The sequence below is a fragment of the Aethalodelphis obliquidens genome, unplaced genomic scaffold (assembly GCF_003676395.1).
Source record: "Aethalodelphis obliquidens isolate GAN/ISIS:26980383/991018 unplaced genomic scaffold, ASM367639v1 scaffold25, whole genome shotgun sequence".
In the NCBI taxonomy this organism is placed as follows: domain Eukaryota; kingdom Metazoa; phylum Chordata; class Mammalia; order Artiodactyla; family Delphinidae; genus Aethalodelphis; species Aethalodelphis obliquidens.
In genome coordinates, this window is record NW_020837969.1 from 6,975,834 (window position 1) to 7,001,023 (window position 25,190).

The window sequence follows — 25,190 nt, forward strand, 5'->3', positions numbered from 1 at the left end:
CCTGGTTGTTGTAAATAGTTGTGTGTATTCTTGCTCCTTTGTTGTAGATTAATTGACCATGTAAATGTGGGTTTGTTTCTGGGCTTTTTATCCTGCTTTCATTGATCTGTGTGTCTGTTTTTCTGCCAGTGTCATACTGTTACTGCACCTTTGTAGTATGGTTTGAAATCAGGAATCATGATACCTCCAGCTTGTTCCTCTTTCTCAAGATTGTTTCGGCTATTTGGGGTCTTTTGTTTTTCCATACAACTTTTAATCTTTTCTGTTGTTTTTTGTCTCTATTTCCTTTATCTCTGCTCTGATCTTTATGATTTCTTTCATTTTACTAACTTTGATTTTTGTTTGTCCTTCTTTTTCTAGTTCCTTTAGGTATCAGGTTATGCTGTTTATTTGAGATTTTTCTTGTTCCCTGAGGTAAGCTTATATTACTCTAAACTTCTCTCTAAGAACTGCTTTTGCTGTATTGCATAGATTTTGGACCATTGTATCTTTGTTTTCACTTGTCTCCAGTGATTTTTTATCTCTGCTTTGATTTCTCCAGTGACCCATCGGCTGTTTAGTAGCATATTGTTTAGGCTCCACCTGTTTGTGTTTTTGCAGTTTTTTTTTTCTTGTACTTGATTTCTAGTCTCATAGTATTTTGGTTGAAGTAGATGCTTGATATGATTTCAGTCTTCTTAAATTTGCTGAGACTTTTTTGTGGCCTAGCATGTGATCTCTCCTGGAGAATGTTCCATGTGCCGTTGAAAAGAATGTGTATTCTGCTGCTTTGGATGGAATGTTCTCCCTCTCTCTCGCTCTCTCCCTCTCTCTCTCTCTCTATATATATATATATATAAAATATATATATCTTATATATATATTAAGTCTATCTGGTCTGATGTGTTATTTAAGGCCAGTGTTTCCTTACTGATTTTCTGTCTGGATGATCTGTCCCTTCATATAAGTGGGGTTTTAAAGTCTCCTATTATTATTGTGTTCCTGTGCATTTCTCTCTTTATGTTTGTTAGTATTTGCTTTATGTAATATGCATTAGGTCAATAGTTGCTCCTATGTTGGGTGCTTATATATTTACAGTTATTATACCTTTCTGTTGGATTGATCCCTTTATCATCACATAGTGTCCTTCTTTGTCTCTTGTTACAGTCTTGGTATTAAATTCTATTTAGTCTGATATAAGTATTAGTACCCCTGCTTTCTTTTTGTTTCCATTTGCATGGAATACCTTTTTCCGTCTTCTCACTTTCAGTCTGTGTGTGTCTTTAGATCTAAAGGGTGTTTCTTTTAGGTAGCATATATATGAGTCTTAATTATTTTTATCCATTCAGCCACTCTATGTCTTTTGATTGGAACATATAGCCCATTTACAGTAATTATTGATATCTATGTACCTATTGCCATATTGTTTTTGTTTTCTGGTTGTTTTTGTAGTTCTTTTTTTCCCTTTTTTCTTCTTTTACTTTCTTCTTTTGTGATTTGATGACTATTGTTATAATGTTATGCTTGGATTCCTTTCTCTTTTTTGTGTATATATCTATTACAGATTTTTGATTTGTGGTTACTATGATATATATATATGATTATTTTAAGTTGATGATTTCTTAAATTCAAATGCATTCTAACAATCCTGCATTTTTACTTATCCCCCACCAATGTTTAATCTTTTGACATCATATTTTACGTCTTTTTGTTTTGTGTGTCCCTTAACTACTTATATGGGTATAGATGATTTCACTACTTTTGTCCTTTAACCTTCCTACTAGCTTTATAAGTGGTTGATCTGCTACCTTTACTGTATGTTTGCCTTTACCAGTGTACTTTTTCCTTTCATAATTTTTATATTTCTAGTTGTGATCTTTTCTGCTAAGAGAAGTCCCTTTAACATTTCTTGTAAACCTGGTTTAGTGGAGCCAAACTCTTTTAGCTTTTGCTTGTCTATAAAGTTTTTCATCTGTCTTTCAAATCTGAATGATAGTCTTGCTGGGTAGGATATTCTTTTGTAGGTTTTTTCCTTTCATATTTTGAATATATTGTATCACTCCCTTCTGGCCTGCAATTTTTTTTTTTTTGGCCACACCACGTGGCATGTAGGACCTTAGTTCCCCAACCAGAGGTCGAACCTGTCCCCCCTGCATTGGAAGCACGGAGTCTTAACCACTGGATTGCCTGGGAAGTCACTGGCCTGCAATGTTTTTACTGAAAAGTCAGCTGATAGCCTTATGGGAGTTCCCTTGTACATAACTAGTTGCATTTCCCGTGTTGCTTTAAAGTTTCTCTCTTCATCTTTAATTTTTACCATTTAAATTATAATGTGTCTTGGTGTGAATCTCTTTGGGTTCATTTTATTTGGGACTGTCTGTGATTTCTGGACCTGGATGTCTGGTTTTTTAAATTTATTTTTTTATTTATTGCCACATTAGGGAAGTTTTTAACTATTATTTCTTCAAATAAATTCTCTGCCTACTTCTCTCTCTTCTCCTTCTGAGACCTCTATAATGCAAATATTAATACACTTTATGTTGTCCCAGAGGCCTCTTAAGCTATCCTCCTTTTCCAAAGTTATTTCTTCTTTTTTCTGTTCTGCTTGGGTGATTTCTACTATACTGCCCTTCAGTTCTCCAATCAATTCCTCTGTGTCATCTAATCAACTGTTGATTACATCTAGTGTATTTTTAATTTCAGTTATTTTATTCTTTATCTCTGTTTGGTTCTTCTTTATATTTTCTAACTCTTTCTTGAAATTCTCACTGCCTTCATCCATTTTCTCCCAAATTCTTTGAACATCTTTATGATCATTACTTTGAACTCTTTATTGAGTAGATTGCTTATTTTCACTTTGTTTAGTTCTCTTTCTGGGGTTCTTTCTTATTACTTCATTTGGAATACATTCTTCTGTCTCCTCATTTTTCCTAATTTTCTGTGTTTATCTATGTATTATGTAGGTTGGTTATGTTTCTGATCATGGAGAAGTGGCCTTATGGAGAAGACATCCTATGGGGCCTAGCATCACACTCCCCTCTGGTCAGCTGTGTGCTCTAGGGGTGTCCCCTGTGTGTGCTGTGTGTGCCCTTCTGTTGTGACAGGGTTGACTATGGTGTGCATGTTGGTAGGTGGGGTTGGTCCCCAGCCTAGTTGGTTGCCAGGTCCTGCCTCATGTGGTGGCTACTGGCCTGCTTGTGGTTAGGGCTGGGTACTGGGGTGGCTGGCTGTGGGGTCCAGGGGGGCTGGGGCTGGTGCCAGAAAGCATTCACAATGTAATACAACTTTTTCATCTTGAACATATGTTGAAAATTTTTGTCTGTCACCCAGCAGGTGATGTAATTTACATGTGGCAAAAATGCCACATCTATGGGTGTAGATAATAGAATACCAGAGGCAGGAGAGGCTGATGTGACTATATCAAAGGTTATGGAGAACCATCGCTCAGTTAGAAAACATGTCAAGATTTCCAGCTGACTTTCAAAAGAAAACACTTAACATCTAGGGATATGTAATTCACTTATTGCTTAGATGTGCCAGGCTGAATAATGGCCCCCAGAGATATCCAGGTCCTAATTCCTGGGAACTGTGAATAATACCTTCTAAGAAAAAGAGTCTTTGTGGGTGGGGAGATAATCCTAGATTAACTGGGGTGTGGGGAGGGTGCCCTAAATGTAATCACAGTCTAATGACGAAGCAGAAGGAGGTTTAGGACAGAAGATAAATTAGTACAACGATGAAAGCAGAGATTGGAGTGAAGGACGTATTGGCCAGGGAATGCACAAACTGCAATTCTAGAAGCCAGAAAAGGCAAGAAACGGATTCTCCCCCAACCCCTCTCGAGGGAGCATAGCCCTGCAGACAGGTCACTTTTGGCCCAGTGAACTGTGTTTTGGACTTCTGAGTTTGTGGTAATTTGTTACAGTGGCAACAAGACACTTATACCATGGAGGACAAACATGCCTAAATTAAACTGCTCTACACTGACGTAACGTAACCTAAACTAGATGCTTAGCTTGTAAATGAAATACTGAGCCAGAAGGGGGTGCCAAAGCATTGTTCACCTTCACACCCCTTCTAATTTAGCTCAGCCCTTAGACCTAACACTCGGAATTTCCCCCCCTTTTACAGCCTTTTTCTTACTTCCTAGGGTGTGATTTGAGCTCTCTCTCTGGTTATTCTAGAGTTGGCTGCTTGGGATGTGGAACCCACTCACTCGGCCCATCTTGGGCTGTGTTCCTGATGCAGCCCTGTTGCAGGGGCCCCCCTGGGTGCAGGCAGTGTCTCCCATCAGTAGTGGCCTGAATTTCTATAGTCACACAGTCTCTCCAAACCTCAGGTGCTTTACAAGCAACTTTCTACGATAAGGTGACAGGGGGCTGAATTACATATGCTTTTAAGGCTCTTTTCGATTCCAATAGCTGTCATTCCAAGACCACTGGGTTAGAATTACCTTCCTGAAATTCTCATGATCAAGTATTGCTCTTTTTGGACTCTTATCATTTTACTATTAACAGACCATCTACAATGACTCCAGAATCGTTATTACCAACATTTTCCTTTTGAGAAAGAAACTTCTCAGGTTATGAAAGAGGCCCAATGACTCTGACGACCCTTGGGGCTGCAGCAAAGCAGGCAGCTTACCTTCCTCAGGGTACGGTCGTGGGTCCTTGTTGAAAGTGTCCATGCTCAAATTTAATTAGATAATTTTATGTTGCCTTTATTTTATTCCATATCCATTTCTTCTTGCAGGAAATACTAGTCCCTTTCCTGGTTTACTGCGAATGGTACTATGTTAGGAAATATTGATTGATGAGTGATCAGATATGGGAATGAATTGTGGGTTTTATGACCGATAGCAATTTACATAGTAAAAGTCAGAATCCAACCAGGAAGACAGAAACCACTGTGTTTGAAACAAAGGAAGTTGAAAGTAGAGGATGATGAAAAGCTAAAAAGCCAAGTGGGGCCATGGGGTGACCTAGGGGTTAACACCAGCAGGAACCTGGGCTGGAGGGACAAGTGGGGAGGCATTGGACCCACGGTCCAGGTGGATCTCAGGGTGGGAGCCGGACTGGGGCTGGCCTGTCCATGGGGGCCGAGCTGTGGAGGAAGTGCTGCGGCTGAACAGGGCATGGAGCAGGTGTTTCCAGGGAAACCCAGCCAGAAGCCTGTGGAGGAGGCAACGTGAGAGAGAAGCCTGCAAGGACCAGAGCAGAGAAGGGCCAGGCATGGACGTGGGGCGAACGTGTCCAGGACTCTGACACATGAATGAGTTACTCTGGTTTGAAGGAGCTTGTCGGTTATCTCTCAGTAACATGGTGACAGTTTCATTGTGGTCGGCATGAATGACTGATTCTAACTTCTTCAAAGAAATTTTATGGAGAAGGAAATGGAGATCTGGGGAGTCTGGCTCCTGTTTTAAAATCTGTGTGAATTTTCAGGCCTGACCACAGGCAATTACAAAGGTTTACCTGGCAGGCCTCCTGGGGGCGCCGGACTGGGTGGACAGGCAATGCGTTGTGGCCCTTGAGTGGAGGTCAAGGACCCAGGCCCCCCCGGCTGGGCATATGCCCTCGTGCATATCTGCACTTGGAGCCCAGGTGCCCACATCTTGGGTCTCTTCATCTGGCCTCCTTAGAGTTGAATGACACATAAATGTCGAAAGTGACAGGGCTCAGGTCTAAAGCCACCATGCTTATGGGCCATAAAGTTTGGTTAAATAGCAGATATATACCATGTAAGAGGTTGAACCATGTCTGTCTGACTCTCAAGTCCATTTACGAGTGTGGCCTGAGAGACTGGACGTTTTCCCAGTGTCCAGATCCCCAGACTGTGCTTCGGATGTCTTCCAGCCATTTCTGGGTTATTGTAGTACTCAGAGAAGAAACGCCACCTGTTTGGAATTCTAGGAGTATCTGGGGCTTGTACGGTCGGTCGGCGTCAGGAGCCCAGTGTCTGAGCAGAAGCATGAGTAGATCTCGTGAGACGTCTGTCATGCTGCTGACCGTCAGGGTTATTCAGCTATCAGGGTTTGCAGGAGAGTGAGCTCTCCTTTCCCCCTAAGTCATCCTGGCCACACCTCACAAAGCTGTAGGTCTAAGAAGGCTGATTTCCAAGGGAGAGGTCCGCTCTCTGCTTAAGGTTGTCTGGGTATCTCTCAATCCGTAGTTAAAGACCGTTTAGAGTGCGTTTTGTTAGCTCAGTGTTTTCACATAATAGTCATTCACAAAAGAAGAAATACAGGTGGTCATCAAGTGAATGAGATATATGTGTCAGTGTGATAAGCTCACCACATACCTAATCCGGATAAGCAAATGCCCAGGGGACTTGAAAGACTGTGCGTGCACTTCTTGGGGCTTTTATTGCTCTGTGAATAACACTGATGCCAGGAGCACACAGTCTTGAAAAAATAATGAAGCCACGTTATGAAAATCTGGCTCAAAGAAGGTGACAGTTCTCTAATGTAGTCATCATTTGAAACTTTCCCTGGCTTCTAAGATCCAGGAACCAATATCAGCTTTCAGATTGAGGCAAAACGGCAGGCTGTGCAGTGTCCCTTCTTCTCCTTTCCTCCCTGTCCTTTCTCTTTCCACTGGATTTCTGAATATACATCTCCAGGTTTGGAGGAGATAATTAGGTAGTTAAGCGTGCAGGTTTCAAAGATCACTTGCTGGACGGAAGAATACATGCAATAGGAAATGCAACCCCAAGATCGTGGGTGGTTTCAGCAAAGCTCTTCCTTTTCTCTTCTGTGTAATTAGATTTGTAAGGAGTTGAAAGCAAGATTTTCTGCAGATAAACTGTGGGGCAGAGGAGTGCCCTAGCAAAATTGATAATTGGCTAGGCTAGGCTGTGCTATTTCTGGGCTCTTTGTTAGGAAGGTTTGATGGTTAGTTCTTTACCTGCAGAGTTTTCAAGCTCTGCAGTCAGGAAATGATCTATGTGTTGTTGAGTAATTTCCACTGAAGCTGTGCTTCACCAGAGTTTCAGCGATACATCAGCCATTTGTTCATGCACTCATTCATTCATTCGTTCGCCCTACGTGTTTTTATTGAGTGCCCATGAATGTCAGAATCATGGAAAGCAGCCTTCAGCTATAATCCAGCCTAAGGGCTACGTGGGGTGGTATACTTCTAGAGTCATTATTTTTCTTTTCAAGAATGGCTCTCCTGATTTAACCAGCCAAGCATATTAAATAGCAGAGGAGACTACCCTAAATTCAAGTTTGAAAAGAAATCCTGAGCTTAAATCAAGACCTGATCTTGATTTCCTCTTCAGTTCTTCACCGCTTGTGACAAGACTCCAAAGCAGGGCACTCTCCCTTAGCTGCAATGGCTCCTTCTCAGGAGTGGGGGCCATAGGGATGGCTACCTTGTGCGGACCTTTGAGAAGATCTGGATTTGTTCATGCAAAGTGAAATCAGCTGAGTGAACTTGGAGAATTCTTGAATATTTCCTTCTGGGACACCCCGAGAGCGGCAGGCAAGCTTTATCCTACAATTTCCATGGCACATTAATTATACCCTCCCAGAGGGGACTTCTCTGCACACTTCGGAGATACTTCTCTTTGGTGATCCCTAAAAAATTAACCAGAATACAAAACACAAATCAATAGACTTTGCTTCACCCCCTGGCACCTTTTTGGATACATATTTGACTGCCTCACCTAGTCTGCCTTTAAAGAGTCTCCAAATAACTTGCTCAAGATTGCATATATGACTTTTTCCGAGCCCTCATCCAAGGAGTTTAACAAGATTAAAAAAGAGAGATTTAGAGTTTATTATGCGCAGAGGTATATATCTTAACAGAATAGGCATCACTTAGGCATTCGTGACACAGGGGTGAAGCTGAGGTGAGGCTTCGTGAGGATCCTACACTGGTATTTTTTTCTTAATTTATTTATTTCATTTATTTTATTTTTGGCTGTGTTGGGTTTTCGTTGCTGCGCGTGGGCTTTCTCTAGTCGTGGCGAGCGGGGGCTACTCTTCATTGCCGTGCGCGGGCTTCTCATTGTGGTGGCTTCTCTTGTTGTGGAGCACGGGCTCTAGGCATGCAGGCTTCAGTAGCTGTGGCACGTGGGCTCAGTAGTTGTGGCCCGTGGGCTCAGTAGTTGTGGTTCGCAGGCTCTAGAGCACAGGCTCAGTAGTTGTGGCACACGGATTGATTTGCTCCGCAGCATGTGGGATCTTCCCGGACCAGGGCTCGAACCCGTGTCCCCTGCATTGGCAGGCGGTTTCTTAACCATTGCACCACCAGGGAAGCCCATATACTGGTATTTTGCACTCCAGCTCAATGCATTACACATAGAGCACCAGACTCTGACTTAAAGGGGACAAGATCGTGCTCTCATGGGGTTCACAGTCTTGCAGAGAGACGGGTAGGTGGTCAGATACACACGGTGGGGCATGCACTTGGATGGGTAGTCCACTGGTAGAGGGAGTGATGATGACTAACTCTGTCTCTTGGAGTGAGTCGTGCGTTACAAGACTGATGTCAGGGCCGGGTTTTGGGAGATGGAAGTAAGAATCTTCTGTTCTTTGGTTTCAGGAAGCCAAGAGCAAGTCTTGCCAAATATTGCCTCTCTCTGGACCTTTCATTCTTCTGCCCTTCGCTAGGCTGACTCCTTCTCATCCACTGGGTCTCGATGGGAATCTTCTCTGCAAGGGTATCAGACCCTTTCTTTGCACCACCCCATTCCCACCCGCCACAGCAGGCTGTGTGTCTCTGTCTCAGCCCACGTCACAGCACAGAATGGACCATTCAGGGGACGGTTTTTGAGCTTCTTCCCCACCAGACAGTAAGCTTCTTACGGGGAGGAATCACATCTACTTCGGCTGTACCACCAGGAATCTAGAAGAGTTCCTGGCACAAAAGTAGGTGTTCAGTTAACACTGTCGAAAGGTTGGATAGATGCAGCTTTCTGGTGGGAGTAGGGAAGAGCTAGAACTTTGCTTCTACCTCTTCTACTGCTGTAGAGACGACATTGGATGGTTTAGTTGTTCCAAATGATCAGTGATGGATAGAGTTCCTTATAAGACACACTAAAATGCATCCTTATGACTTTACATATGGTGTTGTTGGGGCTTCAGATCAACAGCTTAAAGTATAGGAAGTCATAATTTTTTTTCCTTGAATAGGAAAGTGTTAAAAACAAGTATTTCACATCCTGGTAAATAAACTTCAGTGGCTATTTCACACCCCATCTAGTCTAAATTTCCTCCATCATTATTTAAGGTTCTCTAAAATCTGACCTCTCGTTCTAGCTTGTTTCTCGCTGTTCCCTAATAAGCCACTTACACTTAGGTCCTATTGGACCACTCACACGTTCATCTTTCCCACGTGTTCATGTTCTTTCACGGATGCTTCTTTGCCTTTCAGTAGGGGAGGTTCCTCATTCTTTGCCTTCACTAACCTTTGCCAAAGTCCTTCTCTGCTCTGCCTCCATCTCCCGTCATCCTCACTGCTACAGCCCTCAGCGATCACTCCCTCCTCCAGGTGCCTGCGGTGTCTTATCGTTTAGCTCTCCGTTCTGTCCTGTCCCACAGTGTTCAGTCTGGGCTCACGTGTGTTGGGTTTACCTCCCCAACCTGATTAAGCCTACCCGACAAGTAGAGTTAATGCATCTCTGGGATGCCAAAGAGAAATAAAACGCTTCAAGTAATTGGCACCGAGGAAATGTCAGTTTCCTCTTATTCTGATTTGTAGTGAAGCCCAGACCTAAGCACAGCATGTGGCTTAATAAGTGGAATTTGATTGGCTGAATCCTAGTGAGGGGCTAAGGTGTAGTTCGGGGCTAAGAGGTGATGGAGCAAAAACTAAAGAATTTCATCACTGAAATTAAGGGGGAAAATTTTATTTTCTTTTTAATATCCTGAGCCGATACACAGAGGGTCATTTTGTCATTTTACTCATGGAGAAAAGATTTTTTTTTAATGACTAAGTGGAACACAGAGGATTTTTAGGGCAGTAGAAATACTCTGTATGATGCCATGATGACGGACACATGTCATTATCCATTTGTCTAAACCCATAGGATGTACAACACCAAGAGAGAACCGTAATGTAAACTATGGACTCTGGGTGATGATGAAGTGTCAGTGGAGGGTCATCAATTGTAACAAATGTACCTTCTGGTGGGGACGGTGATAACGGGGGACTGTGCATGGGTGGGGGAAGGGGGGATGGGAAATCTCGTACCTTCCTCTCACTTTTGCTATGAACCTAAAACTGCTCTAAAACTAGTCTTAATAACAAATATGTATGCACTGCTGCTGTACCTGTGTGGAAAATATTTTGATGAAACTTTAACCTAAATAAGCATGGAACTTCACAAATTCTCTTTGAACAGATCCCTTGTAAGCATAATGGGGAAGGGAAACTAGCCAGTTCACCTATCATATTTACTGATCATCAACCGAGGTCCCAGTTTGGGGACCACAGGGAATAAAAGATAATAGACACTGAGAACCAAGCCGGTTAAAGGGCTGGAGAATGTTTACAGGCCTTTCACCTGCTGGGAGTCTTCAGTGGGTCTTTTAGTCAGCCTCCTTTGCCCCTTCACATTCTCTCTCTCTCTCTCTCTCTCTCTCTCTCACACACACACACACACAGACACACACACAGACACACACACTTTACTTGCCTCACTGGTGCAGTGATGTATCCTGGCCACCAGGTGTCACTGTATGAACCCCATTGGTAGTAGCCGAGTCCCTGTGCCACTTTCTGGATGATCTGTAATGAAAACAGAACTGCCAAAGTAGCTTGACAGCAAAAATTGTATTACTAACAGAAAATCCATAAGAAGACTCACTACAGAATTGTACCGATTAGTTTCTCTTATCTGAGATGGTCACAGCAAAAACAGTTAAAGAAAAGAATCAGAAACTACCGACTTCCCTAGGCTCCTAGGAATGGGCAGGAGAGTGCTGTTGAAAATGGCTTCGAGTCTTGCTGGGCATGGGTTTCGGGAAGCGGAGGCCAATTTAGGGACTGATCTAGGGACGGATGAAGAGTTTCTTTCAAAAGCAGGTGGAGATGGTACCCGATTCCTCGGGTTACAAGCCAACAGACTGAGTCCTCCGGAGCATTACATCAGATTCACCTCTGTGCTTCCATGTAGAGCTAGGACCATGGCATCACTCCCTCCTGTATCACGAGCATATGTGACAAGCCCTACCTATGCATTCTCATGCCGGCAGGTCTTTCCACAAAGGCTATCTGCACATTTCAGAAATCAAAAGCTGTTTGGCTAAATGACCCACAGGGTAACGAGGTGCATTAGGCGGGGGGAGGGCATTTTTGCCAAAGAAATGGTTTTCTGCTATCCAGTGTTTATGATAGAAGGCATATTGCGATTTCATATGGTCAGAGAGAGGGCACAGAAGCATCCACTGCTTTCTGCAATCGTATAAAGACTTCAAGTTTAAAAATGGCTTGAGAAAAAACTTCATAGGTGTAAACTACTGAAATGGGCTTTGGTTTATGTAAGCAGAAAGGAGAATTACCAAGATGATGCAGGGGAGGTTGGATGAGGGCTCTGATGATGGGCTGAAACCACGGCACCGGGCACGGGGACCACAGCTCCCCTATGCACGTTCTGGTGAGGACCCTGCATCATCGATGTGGAGTGTCCTGCTAGCACTTAGGCCCTTGAGGTTGCTGCCCCGACACCCCCTCGGCAAGTCCTCTGTCATCCCTCTTTCTTCCAGAAGCTCACTCCAGAATCCAAGCCCCTTGGGGGAGCGTCCAAGTGTAGCTCTTGCCTTTAAGAAGCCTTACATTTTTATTTATATTTCATGTCTTAGCAACTGAGCTGTAAGGATTTCGATGTCAGGGGCTGTGGTTCATACTTCACTTCTCCGTGCCCTGTCACTCAGCTCAGTAAATGCTCAATGAATTTTTTTAACCATTTATGGTTGTGGTCTGTCTTACAATTGAAGGCTCACTTCTTCATAATAGAATATCTTTCATTAGATGCTTAAGGAACATGACACTGTCCACAACTTGTATGGTCCTTAGTCAGAAATGGTACAGGTGATAGCACATATAAGGTGATGGCAGACATGAGGATGTGGGGAGGACAGGAAAGGAATATTTTATTATTTTTAAAAATTGCAACTGTGGTTCCCTGCGTCCCTCTGTGTGTTGGCACCATGTCCTGTGTTTACATACATTATCCACGGAACCCTCCTGAAAACCCCACGAGGTCAGTTTTATCATTACCATTTTGTAGATAAAGATAAATAAAGTGAATAGAAAAGACGGTCAATCTTGATTACACATTTGACTGCAAATTGTACGTGCTTTCTCACGTGGCCTTTTTTGGGGGACTTGCAATCAATTGCTTTGAGTGGATGTAGAAGGGAACCACGATTGTCGTGCGATATTGGGGACATTACAGTAGGACGTGTGGGGATCGGTCTTGGGTGGGCGGAGTGAGAATGGAGGGGCGGTAGGATGGGCAGGACAGGGGGTAAAACCCACCAGAAGCGCTTGCTAAGAACAAGCTGCTGATGAGTGAAGGATGTGGTTTATGTGCAGGTGGGTGATTTTTAAAAGTTACTCGCTGTTCATTTTTACCCCGTTTGCTCTGTAAGTGTATTGGAACGGGCACCTGCTCTCTCATTGATGTGTGTGTATCACTCTCATTGTCACGTTTGTCACAGATTCACCCCATACGTAGAGAGGATAAATTGGATTCAGGACAGACCTGGGTGATGGGTGGCATCTCTGGGCAACTGGGGGGAAGCTGCCTGGAAACCAATGTGCTTCTCAGCTCCCTGGCCTTCCCAGTTCCAGAGAGGGACGTGTGTGCTGGCGACGAACTGAAACCTGCCACCAGCCCATCTCGTTTCTCGGTGATGCTGTCAGAAAAGCATGGTGGATGGTGGTGGATAATTACTCTTTTCCATGCTCCTGTCCAGACAGTAACACCACTTCTAAATAACTTCCCTCTGGCCGTGGACATCTCAGATGCAATACGGTTTTTTTTTTTTTTTTTTGCAATACGGTTTTGTAAGCGGGCAGAGGATGTTTTAGTAAGACGTGACGCGGTTTTGCCAAATCAACGTACAGATGATACAGAACATGGTTCTATCAGAGGTGGGCCAGGAAGAGCACAAAAGTATGACTTAGGGTCAGAAGAAGGGGGGTTCTGGTTTCTGGAAGAGTGGCAGAGCTCCTCGCTTTCCCGTCCTTATTACGGGTTAACCTGTCTTAGGGGTTGGACGGAGGCATTTATGACGATGGTCCAGGTCAGGCTGCATGTGGAGGCTGCCTGCAGCGGCAGGAAGGAGACCCCGCCTTCACGGGCTTGTGGGCGGGAAGACGCGTGGCCTTGGCTTCCAGAACCTGGACGCTTGTCCTGGCTCCACCGCCATCCAGCTACACGACCTTAAGCCAGCCTCTTAGCTTCCCAGGATCCCACTGGTTCCCACCTGCTCTGACATCCTACACTCTCACCCCTTCCCAAAGACAAATCTAATAGTTCACAAGACAAAACAGTAAGGTCGAGAACCAAAGTCAGAAGTCCACGTGGTGGGTAGGAGTTCTGGGAAGAAGGTGGTGACTGCGGACTAGAATCTCGGGGAAGAGTTTGGCCTCAGGTGTCCTCTAAAGGGCTCAGAACCCGAGTCCTTGGAGAGAAAACCTTCTAGAGTCAGATGGAGAGAACGGCCAGAGGAAAGGCCCCAAATAAGCCTGTGGTACTTCATTAAGAGTGAGAAGGCCTCTGTCATTTTAGTGGAGAGCATGTTTCCCACATCCCCATCTTTCTCTCTGAGTTTTTCAGGATAAACTGGGAATGGTTTTAGCATGTGATTTCAGAATCCTTAAGGAAAGCATCAATAGTTATCAAGCAATTTTCAGAGATGCTAAAAAAATTATGGAGGAATGGGTATCCATTCCATTGATTAACATATTTATGATAGATCATAAATTCGTCACATTCACTTGCATGTAGATATTAAACTCTTCTGAAGACAAACAGTATTTCATCCAGGTTCATATGATAATTATCCAGGGCTGCTTGTCTCTAGTTACAAGAACTTAGTTAAATGTGCTCCTGAATCTGACTATATTTTAAATAATCGTCTCATTTCCCTCACTAAGCAGTTGAGTTGTTCACTTGGAACCTCTAAATCGGTAGTGTTTCTCTCATTTTATGTGGTCTTCATGGCAGCATGAAAAAAAAAAATCTCACAGTCACAGAAATGGCTCTAAAATGCATCTTCTCTGGGCAACAGGTCTAAATATCTGGGACCATTTCCGTCAACACACGAGCGATTCCTGCGAGCTTACGGGGCACCCGTCAGCAACACCCCACTTCCAGCTCTTTGTCCCAGGAAGTAAGAGCAGAACAAAGTGGCTTCATCCTAATGATGTGAAAATAAAACAAGCTGTATAACTTACAGACTGAGTTGTGTCTTCCCCAAACCCATATGTTGAAGCCCTAACCCCCAGCGTGACTGTATTGGAGATGGGCCTTTAAGGAGATGATGAAGGTTCACTGAGGTCATATAGGTCATCCCTAATCAATATGACTGGGGTCCTTATAAGAAGAGGACGTTTGGAACACAAAGGCCACGTGAGGACAGAGAAGGAGACTGTCTGCAAGCCAAGGGGAGAGGCCTCAGGAGAAACCAACCCCACCCACACTCTAACTTGGATGTCCAGCCTCCAGAACTGTGAAAACATTGCTTTCTATTGTTGAAGCCCCCCAGTCTGTACGGCAGCCCCCGCGGACTAATACAATAACAGAAGAAAAGTGATCAATATAAACCAAAAAACCAACAGGAGGGTGTCTTCAAAAATGGCTGTGAAAACCTTGGAAAGATATTCCACCAAAGACCCGCTGGACATGAAACAAAATTGAAATGGTCAGAGCTCTCGCTCATTCCATCCCTGCAGCATTTGCTGGTGGGACGTTTAGATGTGAAAAGCCAACCGGATGGTCTTAGACGATTTGAGTGGAGGACAGGCTCGGGCACTGGCCAGCGCTGACTTGCTGAGCAGCTCTGAGTTCTCGCCTTCAGAGCTTCTCACCAGCAGAGACTGTGACACAGCCTGGAAATAAACGTTCCCAGGCAACACGTGCTGCAGTGAATAACTTGTTTGAGGACTTTGCTCTTATTAGTCCAACACTAATACGTATAAAATACATAACTAATAAGAACCTGCTGTATAAAAAAAAAAAAAGAGGCCATGTTCAATTTTAAAAGGTTTGATTTTCTCCTTTGGAGCTGAATGGCCGGGGAGAGGTGAGGAACGTGGGGAGACAATGTTTTCTTTTTCCTTGTAATCCACGTGCAAACTACGTAAACCATATTGCGGCAACAGTGGCTATAACTATGCCATTTGTCTTATATATGGGCTGAGACCCAGGCCAGGACATGCAGCTAAAGCTTCCATCCTTCAGAGAGCCATTCAGGGGGCTGATAGCCCATGGGTTCCAATCCCCACGATGGCAACAGCACCTGGGCACTTCCTGTGGAAGGCTTTCCCACCAGGAGCTCGAAAAGTTGGAAGATGAGCTTCTTAAGAGGTTTATAGGAAAAACAAAACAAAACAGACAAAAAGCCAAAAACCCACCACCACCACCAAGACAAAGGAATCTTATCAAGGAGTTGGTTCAGTCCACACTAGTGTGCAGAGGCGGGGAGGTAGCAATGTCTCCATCCCTACAGGAGGGAACAGGGAACCAGAATGAGCAAAATACAAAGAAAGAAAAGAAAAAGAGAGAGAGATGGAGGAAGGGAGAGAGAGGGGGAGAGAGAGGGAGAGAAAAGAAAGGAAAAGAAAGGAAGGAAGGAAGGAAGAAAGAAAGAAAGAAGGAAAGAAAGAAAGGAAAAAAGGAGGAAAGGAAGAAAGAGGGAGGGAGGGAGAGGGAGAGAAAAGAAAGAAGAAAGAGAGAAAGGAAGGAAGAAAGAAAGGAAAAAAGGAGGAAAGGAAGAAAGAGAGAGAGGGAGGGAGAGGGAGAGAAAAGAAAGAAAGAAAGGAAGGAAGGAAGAAAGAAAGAAAGAAAAAGAAAGAAAGGAAGAAAGAAAGAAAGGAAGAAAGAGAGAGAGGGAGGGAGGGAGGAAGGGAGAAAGGAAGCGGGGAAGGAGGGAGGGAGGGAAGGCAGGCCCGGGCACGAGGGCACACGTCGTCGACAAGACCGTGCTTGCTGTCTTGGGCCATGAAGCCGTGACAGGCTCTTCAGAAACACGGCCTTCTGCTCTGCAGAGGCTCAGACAGGGCGTGGCCAGGTGAGGGGGGAAGGGCAAGCACGCAGGTCCCCTGGAGCAAGCCTTTCGTCCTCACCTGGTCTAGTCATTGTAAGTCTTCCCACTAAACTTCAGCAGAGACTGGCTTTGGGTGCTACTCCACGCTCACTGTCTGCGTGGTCTTGGGCAGGTAACTTGAACGTTGGATGAGCAGTAAGGGGATGAGACTACCGGCCTCCCAGGCTGGCAGTGACAGGAGTTCAGAGGCGTGCGTGCGGCGGGTGCCCACAGGGAGAGCTGTGTTCCTGCCCTGCAGGTGCGTCCCAGGAGCACACGTGCTGTCCACGCCCGCCTCCATCCCCCAGTCCTTGTGCCCCAACCATCCTGGCGACGAAAGCAGCTCACACTCTGAGGGCCTGGTACTCACTGTGTGACGCTCTAGGCATGATGAGCATTGTCTTCTTTTTCTCCCCAACTATTGTCATCCCACTCTGGAGAAAACGAGGGAGTGGATGTGGGCCGGGGTTAGAGACCAGGCCCCCAGCCTGGAGCCCAGGCTCCTGCAGCCCCTCTGCAGCTTCATCTCGCTCTGTCTCTCTCCCTCTCTCTCTCCCTCTCTCTCACTTTAACGTGAAGAGGAGATTCGAATTAATTCTCTGTGCCTTTCTCCACAGCCACTGATTTGGATAATTGCTTTTCAGTTAGTGTTCTCATGATCTCAGACCTTTTGTCCCCAGTCCTCTGGTCCTAAGTAAGAGTAAGCAAGAGGGTTTCCATCCCCCCAGATTTGGGTTTTGGAAGCTCTGGAGTAAGATTGGGGTGGGTGTGTGTGCATGGGAGAGAGAGAGAGAGACAGCGCTGTCACTGTGCTCTCCCTAGAGGTCTGCACCCTGAGAAGTGCTATCCGCTGCGCGTAGACACGTCGTCGGCACTGGGACGATGGCAGAGATGCAGCAAGCTCTCAGATGGTCTCTGACGCACAGCAGTGTGGAAGCTCGTCTCTACCCCTCTGGGGGCTCAGCTGAAGCTCAGTGGGAACGTGTGGCAAGTTCCTCTGGTTTCTGCTTCTCTCCCAGGACTGCGGAGGACAGAGGGGTCACAGCAGGGCCTGCCGGGGGACCCCACTCCACCCCCAGTGACGTGGTTACCGGGAACCTGCCCGCCATAGGCATTCACTCCGCACACTCTGATCTCACCACCAACCCTGTGGACGGGAACTGCTGTCTTGGTTCGCAGAGACGTGCAACCGAGCCTTAGAGAGGCTGCAACTTTTTCTGACTTCAGTGGCCATCAGTGGCAGAGACCAGTTATGCCCCAAATTGGTATAAAACCCTGGAGAAAATACAGTGTACATGTAACGCCTGACTTGGGACCACAAACTGCAAACTAAGCATATGTGGTTAAAGTTCTTAATAAGTCCCAAATCTTCCCTTTATGGCTGTTTAAAAAGGCCTTAAAGCCATCAAAATGCTGTCAGAACCTCTCACATATGCACACACAAATGCACACATACACGCACACACATGCACGTGCACACATATACGCGTACACAACGCACACATGCACACACGCATGTACACACAAAACACACATGCAGTATACATGCACACACACACATACACATATACACATACACATGCACACATAAACACAGACGCACACACACGCTGTTACGGAAAGTGAAACATCCAAAGAGCTTCAGCGTTGAACCGTGTTTTTCTTTATGCTTTACCACCTAACATAATTAAAAAAAAATTTTAATGTGGAACAAAAAATAAATCCTGTCCTAGAATAAACAAGGCTTCTAAAGGAAGGAAATGGAGGCAATTTTAATTTACTGTCAGTAGCAGCTTTTCCTTTAGTAGCATTCAAAGCCAATTAGCAAGTACGGAGGAAAAAAAATCTCAACATCGGGGAACTTCTTCATAAACAAAAACTCAATAATCCAGGGAGCCCAGTGGCTCCTGCCCAATTATCCTTTTACTGAAGCTACACAGGGCTTCACTGAGGAGCCGCCAACAGCACTTCGAAATGAGTCTTGATGGGTGCAGAAAACATCTGAATCCGATAATAAGAGCCTACACTGGTGAAACGGTCTTATAGGCAGTGTCTCTGACTGCTCGCCGCATCCCTGAGTCCTTGATCGGTAGGTATCACTCTCTGCACTTCAGAAAGTGGGAAACGGAGGCCCAGCAGGGTGGACTGATTCACCCAAGATCAAGTGGCTCGTTGGGGGAGCCGGGCATCCCTATCTCTGATCTATGACCTCTTTTCTCATTCTTTCCCCCTTGAAATCCATGAGGATGAATGCCAAAAGGAAGGATTTGTGGAAACGCTGGAATTCAGACTCGTTTAATGGTTCTGTGGAGGGCAAGTATGTTCAAATAAATGAGGCTTTCAAGTGTAATTCTGCCCCCCCAACCTTGTCACACACACACACTCTCACGCACACACACTCGCACTCACACACGCACACATACGCACGCACAGTCTCCTCAGGATGTTAACTAATCATTAAAATGAGCTCTGGATGGTAACTGTTTAATAAGGCTCATCACGATGAGCTAACGGTTTATGACAGGAAGTGTTTATTTTACTAATGTGTATAGATCTCCTAGCAATACAGCTGGGATTTTAACTCAAATTTAAAAAAAAATAATTGAAGAAGAGCTGGTAACTTGAAAAAGAGGAGAGAGAAGCAAGTCACAGAAGATGAAGCAAAGAAAGTGAGAGACAGAGCTGGAAAGGAAGGGGACTCTAGCAAGTACATAAGGCACCTCCTTTCCCTGACTGACAGCTGGCGTCCGAAGGAGCCCCGCGTCCTGCTTGGTGCCCTTGGAATAGGAGAAATCAGGTGTCCTACGGAAATTCTCTCCCAAAACGCTGTATGGGTTTTGTAGGTCTCTTCAAGCTAAACTCCCCCATCTAAAAGCTTCTTTACCTCTTAGGACTTTTTGCAGTCTGTGTTTCTGCACTGCCTATCATTCCACCCCATCTTTGGGGGGAATTTTATTCTCTTCCTCTTGAGTTTTTGGTTAGACTTTGACTCAAGCGTCTGCAAGCAATTGATGCATTTTTAAATGTCAACAATCAAACCTAACCCCATAGAGTTGTAGATTCATTCAGAAGGCACCTCAGGGACAGGTTCCCTAGTGGGAAAGCCACGGTCCTCAGTGTGGATGTGTACAGACTCAGCCTCACGGTGGAGAGCAGTGAGAATTCAGCGGACTCTCCAGGGCTCTCTTGAAGTCACAGGGGGATGAGACTGCATCTCATTTCAGGTCTAGATTATGAAGAGTTTTATTTGTCATCAGCAAGAGCTTTATTTATGATCAGCAAGGACTTGAAGGAATGACATCTCATGTAATTGAAACTTAGGGAGGAAGAATGTAATTGCCATGCTTAGAAATGAGCTCTGTTGGCATAAAGGGGCCGTGGGTCACAGAGGGAGATGCTGAGGGTAAATCGGGAGCCCTGACTTCTCGTTCTGGCCTCGTCCCTCATTGCCCACGCACTGGGGGCGGCGGCGGTGCGGGGATGACCGTCATTTCTCCTTCCTCCCCTGTTTTTCTTTTTACCTTTTGCTGTTTGTAATATAGCAGTGTGTTCTGGAACTGTAAGATCCTTGAGGGAAAGGATTGCTTATTTATCTCTAGGAAAGATTAAGAAAACCACTCCTTCCTTGGCATGTTCTTTTTGGTCTGTAAAGGGATAATTTGTGTGTGTGGGGGAGATATGTTTTTACATTTCATCACATCCCTTTATATGATTATTTTCACTGGGCTTTCTGACTTCTTTGTTGTTTGTGCTGTCCTCTAGTTATAATGTTTCTACTTCCTTTTTCTTTCCTAATCTGTGCTGCCGATGTGACCATACCGATGGTTTTCCCCTCTGGTGAGGTGTGGTGTAGATTCACTCACAAAGTGACTTAAAATATCTTGCCTACACGATGGCTTAAAACAAACTAGACGGAGATTTAAAATGAGCTCATCTGTTTCCCAAAGGAATTGATATTTGTAATGATGGGACTCTTAGAAGTTTATTACCAAAAATGACTTAGTAAAGGATGGAACGTTAGACTGAGCAAGTTTAAATATTGGCATCTTATGTTTGTGCAGTCAGCAGACATTTGGCCTTCAGTAGTTTTCTCTGGCATCATGGCTCATCCACCTCCAGTTCTTTACTGGACACTCATGGCATCTAGATTCTTAGATGGTCAGAGGAAAATTACAGTGACAGAGTTAAACAGAAAAGGAAGACTTCATTCAAGACTATTGCAATAGGAGAGAGAGAGAGATTGAACTCAACTCCAGTGAAACAAGAAGTGGGAACATTTTAAAGTGGATGAAACAATGGAAAAGTGAGGAAGGACATCAGGGGGTAGGGTGGTCATTGTGACTAGACCATCCACATTTGCTGACTGGTGCTTGTAGAAGTTGGTCCCCTATCGTCCCACAGAGTCTGGGAGACAGGGACCTTATTCCCTTAGGATTATGTTCAAAGGGATGGTTCCCAGGTCCCCAAGAAAGAGAGTCCTGGGTTGTAGAAGATTTACATCTCAAGGGGCAGAGAAAGTATTTACGACTGAAAGTTTTCTAAAGTAAGTACTTTAAGAAATGGGAATTGCTAACACATATATATGGAATTTAAGAAAAAAAAATGTCATGAAGAACCTAGGGGTAAGACAGGAATAAAGACACAGACCTGGAGAACGGGCTTGAGGATATGGGGAGGGGGAAGGGTGAGCTGTGACAAAGCGAGAGAGAGGCATGGACATATATACACTACCAAACGTAAGGTAGATAGCTAGTGGGAAGCAGCCGCATAGCACAGGGATATCAGCTGGGTGCTTTGGGACCGCCTGGAGGGGTGGGATAGGGAGGGTGGGAGGGCGGGAGACGCAAGAGGGAAGAGATATGGGAACATATGTATAACTGATTCACTTTGTTAAAAAGCAGAAACTAACACACCATTGTAAAGCAATTATACCCTAATAAAGATGTTTAAAAAAAAAATGGGAAATCAGCGAGAAGAGTTGGGAAGATGCCTGTGTGACCTTTACTCAACCTGAGGGGGCAGGAAAGCAACCAGATGAAGCTTAATGATTCGTACCAAAGTCTGATAGACGGAAATTGGTGATTTCTTGCAAAACTATGCGATTTATCATTGGTTTCTGGCACAAAATATAAGGATTAGACAATCCTTGGCCAAGAAAAACAACTTTGGTTGCAGTCAAAATGAGAGGCATTAAAACAAAAATAAACAGAACATGGTAGTGTCATGGGAAATTGTAAGAGTGGGCCTATGGCTGGAAAGTGCAACCAAAATTAATCCGAAGTTCCCATGGTAGCATTTGTTTATTTATTTTAACATTGCAAACTTTAGTCCATCTAATCTGGTAATTTAATCTATGTTTCTTTCCCTTATTTTTTTCCTCTAATTCTTCCTTGGAGGTAGAGAGGCATTACCACATTGTAGGAAGGTCATGACCCCGGGTTCAGATACTGGTCCCATGACTGTGTGTTGTCTCAGCCACCTTCCGAGTCTCTTCTATGAATGGACATCAGAAAACCTGTATCATTGTCGTGAATATTGTTCTAGACACTCAGTACGTGACGATCACCATTGCTACTATTCCGTGTGAAACGTGAGAAGTATCTTAAGAGAGTCCTGTAAGTCCTTTAATTTCTAGAAAGCCTACAGGATATAAACGTAAAGATGTACTTGGCTTTTGAGGACACAGGGTGCCCTGTGAGTAACACTCCTAGGTTCTCGGCACAGTGGTACTGTGCTCTTACTGGGGTGACCTCAGACGCCAATATGAATCCTCTTTCATCTGTGGAGTAACAGGCAAGAAGAGGACCACCCCTGTACCTTACAGCAGTGTAACAAGAATCCCTCTGAGGACTCCTTGCCACTTTTCTCTTTTTTATTATTTTCCTGCTCTTTTCAAGAACACAGTTAACCACATGCCTCGGCATCAGGGGTGGCGCAGAGCTTATCTCTCCTCCCAGCATTTACTCTCTGGCTTTACCCCCCTAGTTGACTTCATATGCTCTTGGGTGATGAATAGTGGCTTTTAATCACAGGAAACATAATAAACTAATACTACTTAGTGCTCCTAAGGCACTTCTCATTTTCCAGTCACGTGAGAAGTCTTTGCTACCGGATCTTCACTGCCCAGTGACGTGAATGCTTTGCGTACTGTCTGTGCCCTCAGCCAGGGAGGTGAGCGGATTCCTGCAGTGTTTGCAAGTGTCACTGTGACCCCTCCCCCGCTCGCCGGCCAAGATGACTTCTTGGGCCAGATTGGCCTCCGTGAGAGAGGAGTGTCCTTTTCAAGGATGTGCAGTGTTACTGCGATTCCATAATTGGTAGGGGAAATTGAGGTCAGGGGAGTTTGCTGAAGATTAAGAGCTCCGACCATATCTGTAAACCTGCCACGACCAGGAGGTTGGACACTTTGATTTTCCCTTGTTCATGGGGTGGGAGTCGGGTGGCTCTGGATTTCTGCCAGAGTGTTACTGATGAGGCAAAACACAACTTTGGTTCAAGTTCATGACTTGTTCATAAACATATACTTAACTGATTTGAGATTAGGGACAGCTCTCTGAAGGCAATCCAAGTGTGATAATAGCCTCCCAACCAGCTGGATTCTTCCTGTTTTTGCTGGTGTTGGTATTGTCTGGTGTTGTTTTGATTGGGTACCTGTGCTTACTGAGAATCGTTATAAATCACCAGTGATCGTAAATGTTAGCCCTTTAGGAGGCAATCAAATAAATGTGATGGTGCCGTGTATACTACCGTCCTGATATGGTCATCCTGAGAGATGGGTAAGAATGTGTCTACGAGGAAATCAAGGGATAATCTCTTCCCAGCCTCTGTTCCCTCTAGCTCATTTTAATTCACAAACCCTTGAATATAAACTTGTGTTTGGTTATCACTCATATCTTTTGTGTGACAGTCTTTCTGCAAAACAACACCCAAACCCAAAACAAGGTTTACATTCCCTGTTATTAATTTTTGTTTTCCAGCTGATCAACAGGCAGATGAAAAGTGGGGCAGATACAGAGGACAGGCGTGTAGTTGACTCACACAGACACAGCCGTTGGAGGTGGCATCCTTGGCTTGTTTTGGGGTGACAACGACTGTCACAGTCATCCCAGCCCGAGGAGACCAGGCAGGCGCATCAGTGCAGCTTCTGTGGTGGGTGCACAGAGCCCCCAGAAGTGCTCCCGGTTCGGAGAGAGACCATCGCCCTCCCGGCACCAGCCTGAAGTGGAGGAGGTAAGAAAGGGGCCGTGGTGCAGGAAGGTGTGGGCTGTGGGTTAGGAGGCACCTTGCAGGGAGACGTGTCTCCCAGTGTCAGCTGGGTCTGGACTCGACCGTCCGTCGGGTGTCTGGCTGGCTGCGGCAACTGGCCAGTACACAGCTGTGTGTACCTGTGGAAGCAGAGCCATAGCAAGTGAGATGGCGGGGGCGGGGGGAAGATTTTGGATGTGCTTTGAGGGTGGAGCCAATAGGATGTCCTAGTGGATGGACTGTACGGGGAGAGAAGGAAGGGATTTGGGGATGGCTTCGTTTTTTGTGGTTTTTGTTTGGTTGGTATGAGCAACTCTAGTAAATGGAACTCTCATTTACTAAACGGGCAGGGTGGTGTCCTGTAAGCTAAAATTGGAAGGGGTTTCCAGGAGGACCATCTCAATGGCTGTGTCAAAACTACTGATGGTCAAGTCAGGAGGCTGACGGTTCCCCGCTGCTTCTAGGCAGGCACATCGGGGGTGGTGGTGAGAACGGTTTCAGTGAGGTGGTGGAACAGAAGGCCTGATAGGAATGGGTTTAAGAAGGGCGAGGAGGAATTTAAGAGAGAGAGACAATAGAAGACCCTTCTCAGGCATTTTACTGTAAAGGAAGACAGACAAATGGAGCTTGCAGCTGGAAGAGGAAAAGCATGATGGGTTTTGTCTACTTTTTAAGACGGGAGAAAGCATAGCACTATTGTAGATTAATGCACACAGTCTGGTGGAAAAAAAACAGTGCTGAGAGAGGAGGGAGGAGAGGGGGCTGGTGAATAACCCTCCTTAGGTGGGTGGGTGGAGGCCTGGTGTGCAAGAGGAGGGGTCATCTGAGGAGGGAAGGTGAGCCCGGGGCGATGGTCAGTGAGCTGCCTGTGGGAGGGCGAAGGGGTCAGGGTGCACCTTCCTGAGCTCGTTGCAGGTGTCACGCTCCCACCGGCCTCCGTCCGCCGGCACCAGCTCACCTGGAGGCTGAGCACGTGAAGTGGGAGGGGGTCTCAGGAAGGTTGTGCCCCCTTTGCTAGATGCTTCCCTGCTGGAGTTAGAGAACATTATGTGGGAACTGGTTCAGGATTTGGGGAAGACTTGCCAAAGAAGGAATACGGGAAACAGAAATGTGGATGAGAATGTGTGTGTGTGGGGGGGGGGGCTGGGTAGTGGGCAGGCCTCATCCTCCAGAAAATGCAAGAGGCTGGGAAACTGTACATGAGAGTCCATTCTAGGGGTTAGCTGTTGCCTAAAACTAAAAACGAGCTCCGTTCCGTGGTGTCATATCTGGCCACCTTAGAAAAAGGTGAACTTTTTAAAAGATGACATTTAAAAAATGTTTTTACATTTTTTAATAATTTGTTAAAGGTTACTTTCCATTTACAGTGATTACAGAATATTGGCTCTATTCACCGTGGTGTACAGACATCCTTGAGCCCATCTTACACCCAGTAGTTGGTACCTCCCACTCTCCCACTCCTGTATGGCCCCCGGCACTAGTAACCGCTAGTTTGTTCTCTATATCTGCCCGTCTGCTTGTAAAAGGTGACATTTTACAACGTAGCAGCGGGTGAACTTCCAGATGCAGGTGTAAGGAGTGGCTGCTGCTCAGAGCCTGCCTTGGGCTGTTCTGAGTGGCAAATAAGCCTTATTCGGAGGAAGGTTAGAACTTCTGCCCCACCTCCCCATGGATCAGAATGTCCACTTTCACCCAACGGGGA